The sequence below is a fragment of the Cannabis sativa genome, unplaced genomic scaffold (genome assembly GCF_029168945.1).
Source record: "Cannabis sativa cultivar Pink pepper isolate KNU-18-1 unplaced genomic scaffold, ASM2916894v1 Contig3, whole genome shotgun sequence".
Classification (NCBI taxonomy): Eukaryota; Viridiplantae; Streptophyta; class Magnoliopsida; order Rosales; family Cannabaceae; genus Cannabis; species Cannabis sativa.
Genome location: NW_026870039.1, coordinates 420,853 through 431,597, shown reverse-complemented (window position 1 = coordinate 431,597; position 10,745 = coordinate 420,853). Strand labels below are relative to the sequence as shown.

Below are 10,745 nucleotides of genomic sequence, written 5' to 3'. Positions count from 1 at the left end.
TTGCAGAATAGTTGCGCAGTGGTTGCATCAGATGAAAGTTTCAATCAGACAATGGTTGCAGTGTGGTTGCTGGGTGGTTGGCCGAAGGTTGCATCAGACGAAGGTTTCAATCAAACAAAATAGCTGTTAGCAAAATTTTTATGAAACATTAAAAATCATAACATTGTTTTCACGTACGTAACTTTATCTACATGTCTCTTTATGATTTAATATTAACAAATTTACCATTAGAAATTTAGAAAACAACGAAAATACACCAAGATAAACATTTTACTATATTGATGTAATTTTTTTTTTTTAGATTATACTTGAGTTGGATTGTTTGAGAACTCTAGTTCAACTTTTTGAGATATGTCTTTCATGGATTTGAAAATTGAAGTCAGGACATTAGTTTTATGCAAATTAAATTGGATTTTTTGTTGAATTTTTAGTTTCGTAGTAATTTTTCTACACTTTTTTTTTATGAATTCGAAACAGCCTATGTTTTGATTGATTCTGGTCGTCTTCTCAGGTGAAATCGTCGGAATTAATGGTGGTTCTCTTTTTCGTTGAATTTTCGTTTCAATTGAGTTTGGTTGTTACGTGGTTGCGTGATAGTTGCCCAAGAAGCATGGATCTTGGGTTGAACGTGTGTGTAAGTGGTATTTATGTAATTTTTTATTTGGGCTGTATATTTGTTTATTTGGTCAGCTGAAAGTATTTTTGTAATATTATTACCTTTTTAGTTAAAACTGAAAAGAAAAATAATCCTTTTATTAATACTAATAAGTTAAAATAATAGTTTTGACATCTTCTCACATTAGAAACACAGTTAAGATTAATATTAAAAAAATAAATTAAATAATCAGCGATCTAATTATCGTTTGAAAAAAAAATTAAAAATAAAATTAGATAAAAAATATTGCACCACTATAGTTAACCTTAAAAACACCATTATAGAATACTTGTTGATAATGGAACTGGGATCAACTTACTATACAAGTCCACCCTTAATAAGATGGGACTTGAGACTCGAGACTTGCAACCATGCCTCACATATTTATATAGATTTATCAGCGAAGGCATATCAAGTATTGGAAAAATCACTCTCCCTCTCACAATGGGAGAGGCCCCGTAAACTGTAACAAAAATAAAAAAATTTGTCGCGGTGGACATTCCATCAGTTTATAATGTAATAATGGGAACACCAATGCTTATCGCACTGGCGCCGGCAACATCAATGAGAAATTTTTCTATGAAGTTTACCAACAAATCATGGGAATGGCATAGTGCGTGGGGATCAGTTGGCAGCAAGAGTATGCAACAGTGTGGTAATGAAAGGTCAATCCCAACCTGGAACTCAACTTTTCCAAGCCACAACTTTTGAACACACTTGCCAAGATAATAAAAGTGGCTAGGAGAAGCCATGTGGAGCCGAGTCTTTTTAGCTTTTATTTTCTTTTCAGAAGATTGAACAATGTTATTAGTTTTTCAGTTGTTAAGTGCCATTCCAAAAGCACGACATTTAAAATTCCTTTTTAGATAATCAGTTGTTTATTTTTTGATAAATGTTTACACTTTTTGCAAAAATATTTCTTTTATAATGTTACGTCCTCACCCAAACAAGTTACAAAAGTAACCCAATACTTTTATAACTTGGGGGGCATATATGGTCTAGGCTATAACTATACTCCATCAATTCACAAAATAAATCTCAAAGTCATTGCCGACACGTCACTTTCTGAGCATGGGCTTTTAAAAAATTTTGCCATGGATATTTTTTTCAAAATTTCATCTCGGGTAGGGGCAAAGTCGGTATATCGACAAAATAAAAATAAATCTCAATGTCATTACTAACACGCCACTTTAACAGCAAGAAATTTTTTTAAAAAAATTGCCATGAATATATTTTCAAAATTTCATCTCGGACAGGGGGCAAAGTTGGTACACTAGCGACATAAAAGATAAATGAGGGCGCTCCAAGGAGCCATAACTCAAAAATTCCACTTACCAAAGACATCTCAAATTGCCTATATTGGAGACTTTGACAAGTGGGTCGCGTGCTAAAATTGAGTACCCAAAGAGTTAAGACCCATGTCGACAACTTGCTCAAACTAGTAAAAATGCAAGCCACCATTGGTAATAAAGCTAATGTGATCTTTAAAACCCCACGTTACAAAGATAATAAGCATCGAAATAAAATAAGCCAAAAAAATATATTCAACTTAAAATTTTAAAGTCACCAAGATATGGAATAAACTAAGTTATATATGCTTAAAAAGTTCCAAAGATGTGAAAAGACTTGTTAGCTTTAACTAGCGAGCACTCCACACCAAGTGGACAATGAGTGAACCCATCCATATGGACCCAAATATCAATACATAACCAAAATAAATGTATGTGGCACAAGGAGACATAAACACAAATATGTTCTCATACAAATAAGAAAGTGCATAAAATTAGTCCATGGAGAGCATTGCCACAAGGCAGCTCTCGCATGGAGTACTGTAAAACTAATAAAAAGCCTAAAGTCAATCATGGAGAGCACTAACACATGGCAGCTCTCACATGGAACGCCACCACAAGGGAGAGCACCGCCAACATGCCAGCACCCTTGTGTAACTCCTCTCCTCAAGACTCTGGGGCTGGTTCAGAAGTGACCTCTTCTCCTTTCTCCTTGGCTTCCGCTGCAGTGACCTCGATGGTGGTTGCGATCGCTTGGGCCTTGCGACAATGCTCTTGAAAATCACCCAAAATCTCGCCCATGAAGCTGAAGTCCATGTCCTATTTTCGGCACCAACACAAGTAAGATATCCCAAAAATGTTCTCCTTGGCAAGCTCTTCAATACGAGCAACTTCTGCCTTGTGATATATTTTTATCTGCTCAATGGTCCTTACATTCTCCGACTCCAGCTTATCCATGGTTGCGGTGTGGTTGTCAGTCATAACCTTCGACTCAGCCTCCAATTTAACAAACTTGGCATTCAACGAACCATGCTCATGATTCTTGGTTTTGGCCTCTTCCTCAACAACTTTTTATTTGGCATTTGCTTCCTCCAACTTCCTCTCAAAAGAAGCAAGCTTCTCCTCAAGCTCCTTAATTGTCAAAGTGGCTTCCACATTGCGTTTCTCGAGGTCCTTACACTTCTTTGGATATATGTTATGGGAGGCATTGGTCCTCTGGTAAAGGCCGAAGTCATCAAAGAGGAACTACAAAGACAAAGCAAAACAGTCAGCGACATCATAAGTATCTACATAAAAAAAAAAGTAATAGATATATATACATACATCTACATAAGCTAAAGTGGTAAAGGTTCAATCACCATAGCAAGGGAGTCGAGGCGTCGTTGCGCCAAATTATTTATTGGGACCAGATCACTGTCGAAAGCCCCCCTAGTTGAGGTGTGTAAAGATGAAATTCTCGAGCTAATACTTTTCAGAACTTGCTTGCTTTGGGCAATATAGGATCAGAAGCCTCTCCCTGGAATGCAAGTCCCTGGGCCAACTGATTGAAAAAAAATTGCTCAGAAGCAAATCAAGATGGCGGCCCCATGACTGGGTGCCGAGGTTGACCAAAAGGAGGGGCCACTAGAAAAACAGATGGCATCGCAGGTAGTGCTACTACAGCCGTCAAAGGTGGCAAGCTGGACAGAGCCAAGCCCGAAGGTGAAGCAACCATAGGAGAGAAGCCTGTGGATGTGGGAACCTCTTGTGAAGGTGCAACGGTAGCACCTAGTGGGACTCCTTGAGTTGGGGCGGCTGCCGCTAAGGGAGTCTCGTTGGCTTGAGGAGGAGGCATGGCCTTTTTGTTCACCCTTTGCCTTTTAGATGCTTATTTGACAGAGGCTGCTAAAACGTCCATGGTACCTAAAAAATCAAAGGGAAATATACATGTCAGCCATCACAAGAATTATTACGCAACAAGTATACTGCAAGACATAATTATGGGAAACAACATAAAGACAAAGTGCAACCACAAGCATATATCCAAGTCAAGTCAAGAAAGTCAAGCAAGGAAATAAAGAAAATACCTTGTCCTAAAACTATATGCACTCTCTCCATGGGGAGAACTAAAGTATTATCTTTTTCAGACATAAGGTTGGAGCCATATTGATCCAACCCCGATGCGTACAGTACTTTCAAGGTGGGGCTACTCACATAAAGCAGTTCCCCACTCATCAACCAATGGTCCCATCTATGGACTTTCCCATCTACTTCCTTATACATAGGCAATGAATATTCATACTCATCATGGGTATGAAGGGGAACCACCCAGCTCTACTTAAAAGCCTAAGGTAAAATTCACACACTTTACCCCCCGGATTACTGGTCTCATACCCATTATGTTCGGGGTAGAAATTTTGGACGGGGCTGTCATAGTCAACACCAATTTAGCTCACTATTTTTGAGAAGGGAGAGTCGAGTCAGGAAAACCTTCTTAATTGACAACTTTCTCAAGGAAAACATCCACAATCTTCCCCATATCTTTTAATGGACCGCACGGCCTGAGGTGTTCGTCATGAAGAAGAAAGCGAAGGTTTCGCTTGCGCATGTCAACACTTTGGAGAAGACTCACCCTCTCATTCAACCAGTCCAATGGTTGGATGTGAATGGCCCCTAGAAAGACGAAAATGCAAGTCAACACTTTCGAAAAAAAATATATATATAATGAATAACAATCATTAAATGGAGCCAAAGTGCAATATTTGTACCTGTGCGCTTGAAGTCATGGTTGCCCCTGTCAGATTGGCCCCATACCCAGAAGAACTCATTTTTCTTATCAGGTGGTTTATCGAGGAGACCTTGAAGAATTATTGGAGTGGTCACACAATTCAGATAATAGAATCTATCGCTATGTTTCCCCTTCCCAAAAGGATTGGCCCTCGGCTAGTACATGTACAACACCTCCGCAGGTGTCGGGTCTCCAAGATCTAATATGATAGAGGGACTTAAGCCCAGCCAAGATCCGATAGCTATTAGAGGATAGCTAGAAGGGAGTAAGACCCAAGGCTCCATGGATGTCCCAATAATCAGAGGCTAATGTGAGTGCACCCCTCGCCATAAGCAAGGAAGTGCCCCACGCGTACATGCTCTCATGAGGAGGAGAATAGCTGCACTCGGTGGGAGTCAAGACTCTTCTTAGTCGTCCAACACCGAGGTTGAGCTCGTGAACTCTAAGGCAATCACTAACTTGGAACATGCTTCCGAAAGAAGAAGTGATACAGCTCGCCTCGAAATACACCCCCACAGATTTGGTCCTAGACCGCGGAGGGGGTTTACAGGTACTAGTAGAGGGTGAATGAGTAGATTCCTCTATATTCGCCAGATTGTTACATGATGATATAGTTTTGGATCCCACAACTCTCTTTTTGTTCTTGAAAAATTAACAAAAACAAAAAGGAAGTTAGAACCTGAGGAAGAAATTATGGCAAGGGGTTACTTATTTCTCTTGAGAAAAGTGACGTGGCCTATATATATATATATATATAAAAAAGAAAAGTATCTTAATTGTATTTGGTGGAGCCCATGTGTAGTCCTAAAGTCATAAAAAAATAGAAAAAGTCACCGATGTGACCTTATTTCGGACAACATGCAACCTCCACTTACGTGGTACAATGGGGCGCCTATGGAGATGACCATTAGCACTAATGATGACGTGGCTATGGTCCATCACGAGGGACTATGTGTTTAAAGCAATGATAAAGAGACTTAATCATTTGAAGCTCTCGGCCACAAGAACTCCCACATGGGGACATGCCAGATCGAGACAAAGACAATTCAACGACACAAGTAATCTAATAAAGTATTTGTGAAAATCACATGCATCCGAGCACCCAAAGTGACAAAAAACACATATTTTTCTCACTTGGGAATTTCATCAAACGCTTGGTGGGACCTATTTTCCATAGTCCAAACTTATACCAAAAGTTTGCACTTCTTGCCCAAATTTGCTACTTCAACTCCCAATTAGTCAATTTTCATCACCAATGTCACAATAAATTCAAAACCTATCCAAACATTATTCCCACAACATATATCTAAACATATTCAAGAAAACACAAATTCAATCCTAATTTCTATATCCACAATCATTTCATCCATGTAATTAATGCCAAAACCAATTACAAATTAAAAATTACCTCAAAAATTGCTTGAATTTCCAAAAAACCTTGAAGAAATTTTGAAAAGCCCTTTTTCCTTTCACCAAGCAAGAGCCATGGCCACAATGTGGATTTCTAGGGGTTTTGTAATTTTTAAAGTTAATGAGTGGATGAGAAGATAAAACGAAAAAATAATAAAAAAAAGTGAAAGGGAATTTTTTTTTATCTTTGCTAGTGCTTGAGAATCCCTAGCCGTCCCTTTGAGAATTGAATGGTGGGATGGTGTTCTTGAGTGTTAGTGAGTGAAAGTTTAAAAAAGTGATGAAGTGTTTTGAAAAGTGGGAGGGGATTGCATTTATAAAGAAAATAAGACTTATGGCTATGCCTTTCATTTGGCCAAGGGTTTCCAAAAATGCCCTTGGCCTATTTGGCACATGTTATTTATTGTAGGTGCCATTGGTACTCATCTCCTTGTGACACTTGTTATTTGTGTTGGTAAAATTTATGATTTTAACATTTAATTATGTGAAAAAATGGAAATTTATTTTCCTTAGACAAATTAAATTTATTTCACGTAATAAAGTTTAAATTCCACAAATTTCGAGATAAGTCGCTTAGAAAATAGAACTGACTCTCAATGACGACAGTCTCAACCGAGTACTCTAAGAGACAACAAAATAAGCAAAAGGCGACATGCTTATTATTTTCAAGACAAGAAGGGTACAATAACAAAAGTTTTTCCCAAAAGTTTTTGACAAACACTTTTGGGGGGGCGAATGTTATACAAGATTTTCAAAAATTCAAAAAAGTCAACCTTATGACTTTGACCAAGACTTATAAATGTCAAATGAGTTAAGACATCCTTCTTGAGGGCCCCATGACACTTCTAGAGGACTCAAAAACATAAAAAAAAAAAAACCATTTGGCATCGGGACTCACACACCCAAGTGTGCCTAAATTAAGGTTCATGGGCCCGTGCGAGCGTTTTCACCCTAGAAATCTTAATCTGCCAAGGAAACCAACAAGAACTTGACTCATGTAGGCATGAAATGACTTAGATTTATGCATAAAGTCAATATGGCATCAAGCCCTCAAGGAACAAGGCACATACACCCACTGCCATATGGAAATGGCAGTGCTCTTCAATTTTGAAGAGCGCTGCCACAAGAAAATGACAGTGCTCTTCAATTTTGAAGAGCACTGCCAAAAGGGAATGGCAGTGGTCGCTACATACAAATGATGAAGGGAAAATTGTATAAATGTGTTCCTTCAACACCAAGGAGTGCAAACAAGTGAGAGAAACCATTTCCCACCAAGGACCAACCTTAGCCAACCACTGCCATCTTTGTGGCACAATGAATTGCAGTGGTCGATGATGAAGAGGGAAAGTGATACTTTTTTTTTCTAATAATGCATTTTCACCAATGATATGTCAAAACCAAGTGAAAGAAGCCACCAAGTGGTATGGAAACCACTTGGCCGACCATTGCCACAATTTTGGCATAATTGGTGGCAGTGGTCGGGCACTAGGGCTGAACATTTTGAGCGGGTTTGTGTTGGGTTTTATGACCTAAATAAAACTCATTTCAATATAATCAGATTTTCTTATTAATATAGATCAGAATTAACATTTAATGTTGCATGGTTTACATGATTTATTTCATGATTATATGTATATAATGTATGGATTCATCTGAAACCCTTTTCACATACTTGATCCTGTTTATTTTGCTGTCAACACATTGGAAAGTAAACATGACTATGTGAATAAAGTTTCTTAGATTTATCAGACATTAGGGTTTTACTGATATGATAATCTACAACAGAGTTTACTTGCATTTGGAGAAGTGCTATGTTCTTTCCAGAGCATTGGTTAAAGTAAAGCTCAGGTTGGATGCATGGAGTATGCATCGAAAGGGACCGATATTGAACTTTGACTTAGATTGATTAAACTTACCGTAATATCTATTCAAGTCAATATCGCCTAGTTGATCCTAGATCAAATGATCTTAATCCTGTTATGATTAGGCTCAATCTTGAAAGGCTATTCGTGTTCTTTGATTTGTTAGTTAAGCCTACTTTTAGGTCAGGGTGACACATACATTTTGGGAACACGGTAGTGCAATTGAGTGGGAGCGCTAGCATAAACATGGAATCTATAGCTTCTATCTGGCGAATAGTAAGCAAAGGATGATCTCCTTCGAGCTTGACCAAACGAACATAAATGGTGGAGTACTCATTTCACATAAGCTGAAATATCATTTATACGGGGTCAAGTATTTTAAGGAATAAATACATTGTAGGGTGTAACGGTAATCTAATCCCTTTACAGTGTAGATCATTCATATAGAGGATCATTGATCAAATTAGGATTATAACAATGGATAACTAATGATGCATTTATATGGTGGAACATATAGAGCATTCTATATACTGAGAGTGTAATTCTAAGTTATATGCGTGGATTCAACGAAGAATTAATAAGTTAGTGAATTTTAGTGCTAAATTCTTGATCTACTTATTGGAAGCTCGGTTATATAGACCTATGGTCCCCGCACTAGTTGAGATAATATTGCTTGTAAGACTCATGTAATTGGTTTTGATTAATCAATTATAATTCTCAAATTAGACTATGTCTATTTGTGAATTTTTCACTAAGTAAGGGGAAATTGTAAAGAAAGAGTTTTAGGGACATATTTGTTAATTATGATACTTTGTATGGTTCAATTAATAAATATGATAAATGACAATAATATTTAATAATTATTTATAGTTATTAAATAATTAGAATTGGCATTTAAATGGTTGAATTAGAAAATTGGCGTTTTTGAGAAAATCAGATGCAGAAAAGATAAAACTGTAAAATTGCAAAAAGTAAGGCCCAAATCCACTTTTATAGGGCCGGCCACTTTTGTAGGGAATTTAAACTGATATTTTCATTATTTTAATGCCAAATAATTCAAACCTAACCCTAGTGGAATGCTATAAATAGATAGTGAAGGCTTCAGGAAAATTACACTTAAAATTTTCTATTTTTCCTTCAGAGAAAAACCTGAGCCTTCTCTCTCCCTATCTTTGGCCGAACCCACTCTCTCTCTCTTCCTCATTGAGATTTCGAAATTCTTAGTGTATGAGTAGTGCCCACACACAGCAAGTGATACCTCAATCATAGTGAGGAAGATCGTGAAGAAAGACTTTCAGCAAGAAGGAGGTTTCAGCATCAAAGATTCAGAGAAAGAGATCCAGGTTCAGATATTGATAATGCTTTGCTACAGAAAGGAATCAAGGGCTAGATATCTGAACGGAATGAGTCATATTATTCCGCTGCACCCAATGTAAGGTTTCCTAAACTTTATATGTGTTTATTTCATCGTTTTAGAAAGTTCATATTTAGGGTGTTAATCAACATACTTGTGAGTAGATCTAAGATCTTGGTAAAATAATTTCTAACAACTGGCCTCAGAGCCATGGTAATTGATTTACTTGCAAGAAATTTGGACTTTAAAACGATTGTTTGTTTGTTTTTGGATGGTATCATGTTGTATTGAGTGTTATTTGATGATTGATTGGTGTTTGTGAATTTTTCGTTAAAAATAATTGAATATCTGTTTCTTGAATTATTTTTATTGGATAGTATGGAAAAAATTAAGCAAGTTACTTTTTTAGAGAACTCAATTTCGATTTAATTTTAATTAGTTATGATTTTTTTGAAGATTCGAAAAAATCGGAGTTGTATTGAAATTTTCCTGCGATCGCGAAAACTGTCCGTACAGCTCACAATTTTTTCGTTTTTCTTCATTTTTTCATGCTTTTTCGTGGAATTAACTTCCGATTTTTTGTATAGTTCTGTATTTATACTATTACTATTCCTAATTCAATTCTAATTATCATTATGAATTAATTTAATATTTTTTAAATTTAATTCAAGATATTAGTGTAATTTGAATTTAAAATAGTCAGTATCTATCTTATTTGCTTAATAATCTATCTTATTTTTAAATTTGATTATATCTTATCTTATTTTTAAATTTAAGGTCAGATTTTAAATATTTTAAATTTAATTTTTTTTAATAATTTGACCTTATTTAAATTTAAAATAAGATAACTATAATCATGTAATTTTAAAAAGATGTAAGATATTTTGCTAACTTTTAAATTTTATTATTTTATTTATTTAAATTACATTTAAAATCTGAAAAAGATATTCATTTATCTTTTTTAATTTTTTATTTAATTTTTATTTATAAAATAACATTTAAATTTTAAAAGTAGTTAGCAAATTTTTGAAATGATATTTAGGTTGGTTGAAACCTAATTTTTCAAAATTGTAGGTTTAATTTTAAATTTTTTTTTTTAAATTTCGAATTATTCAATTTTTTTAAAAAAAAAAAATTCGAAAAATTATTTTTTATTTAATTAATTATTTCGAAATTAATAATTTAATTTAAAATTAAATAAATCCCACATCCAACTATCCAGCTAACCTTGTTGCAGGAGTATGTGTTTTAGCTTGTGTGTAAATTTTCAAAACCTATTATTACTTGATTGCAAATAGCCATGGTTACTTTTTGCCAGATCTAATGATCTGATGGCTCCCTTTGTCAAGTAAATAATTTGTAACAGGTATATTTACAATCTTCTTTCATCTGTGTATGACCTAGCAAC

The 10,745-nt window shown here is 35.7% G+C and overlaps 1 long non-coding RNA gene across 1 annotated transcript; it reads right to left on the bottom strand.

Moving 5' to 3' along the window:
- Positions 1–2,323: 2,323 nt before the first annotated feature.
- LOC115702443 (uncharacterized) lies at positions 2,324–7,201 on the bottom strand. Its single transcript, XR_009685552.1, has 2 exons — positions 3,303–7,201; positions 2,324–3,189 (listed from the first exon to the last, which is right to left on the bottom strand). It is a non-coding gene; the product is annotated as an uncharacterized LOC115702443 (long non-coding RNA).
- Between the last annotated feature and the right edge of the window lie 3,544 nt (positions 7,202–10,745).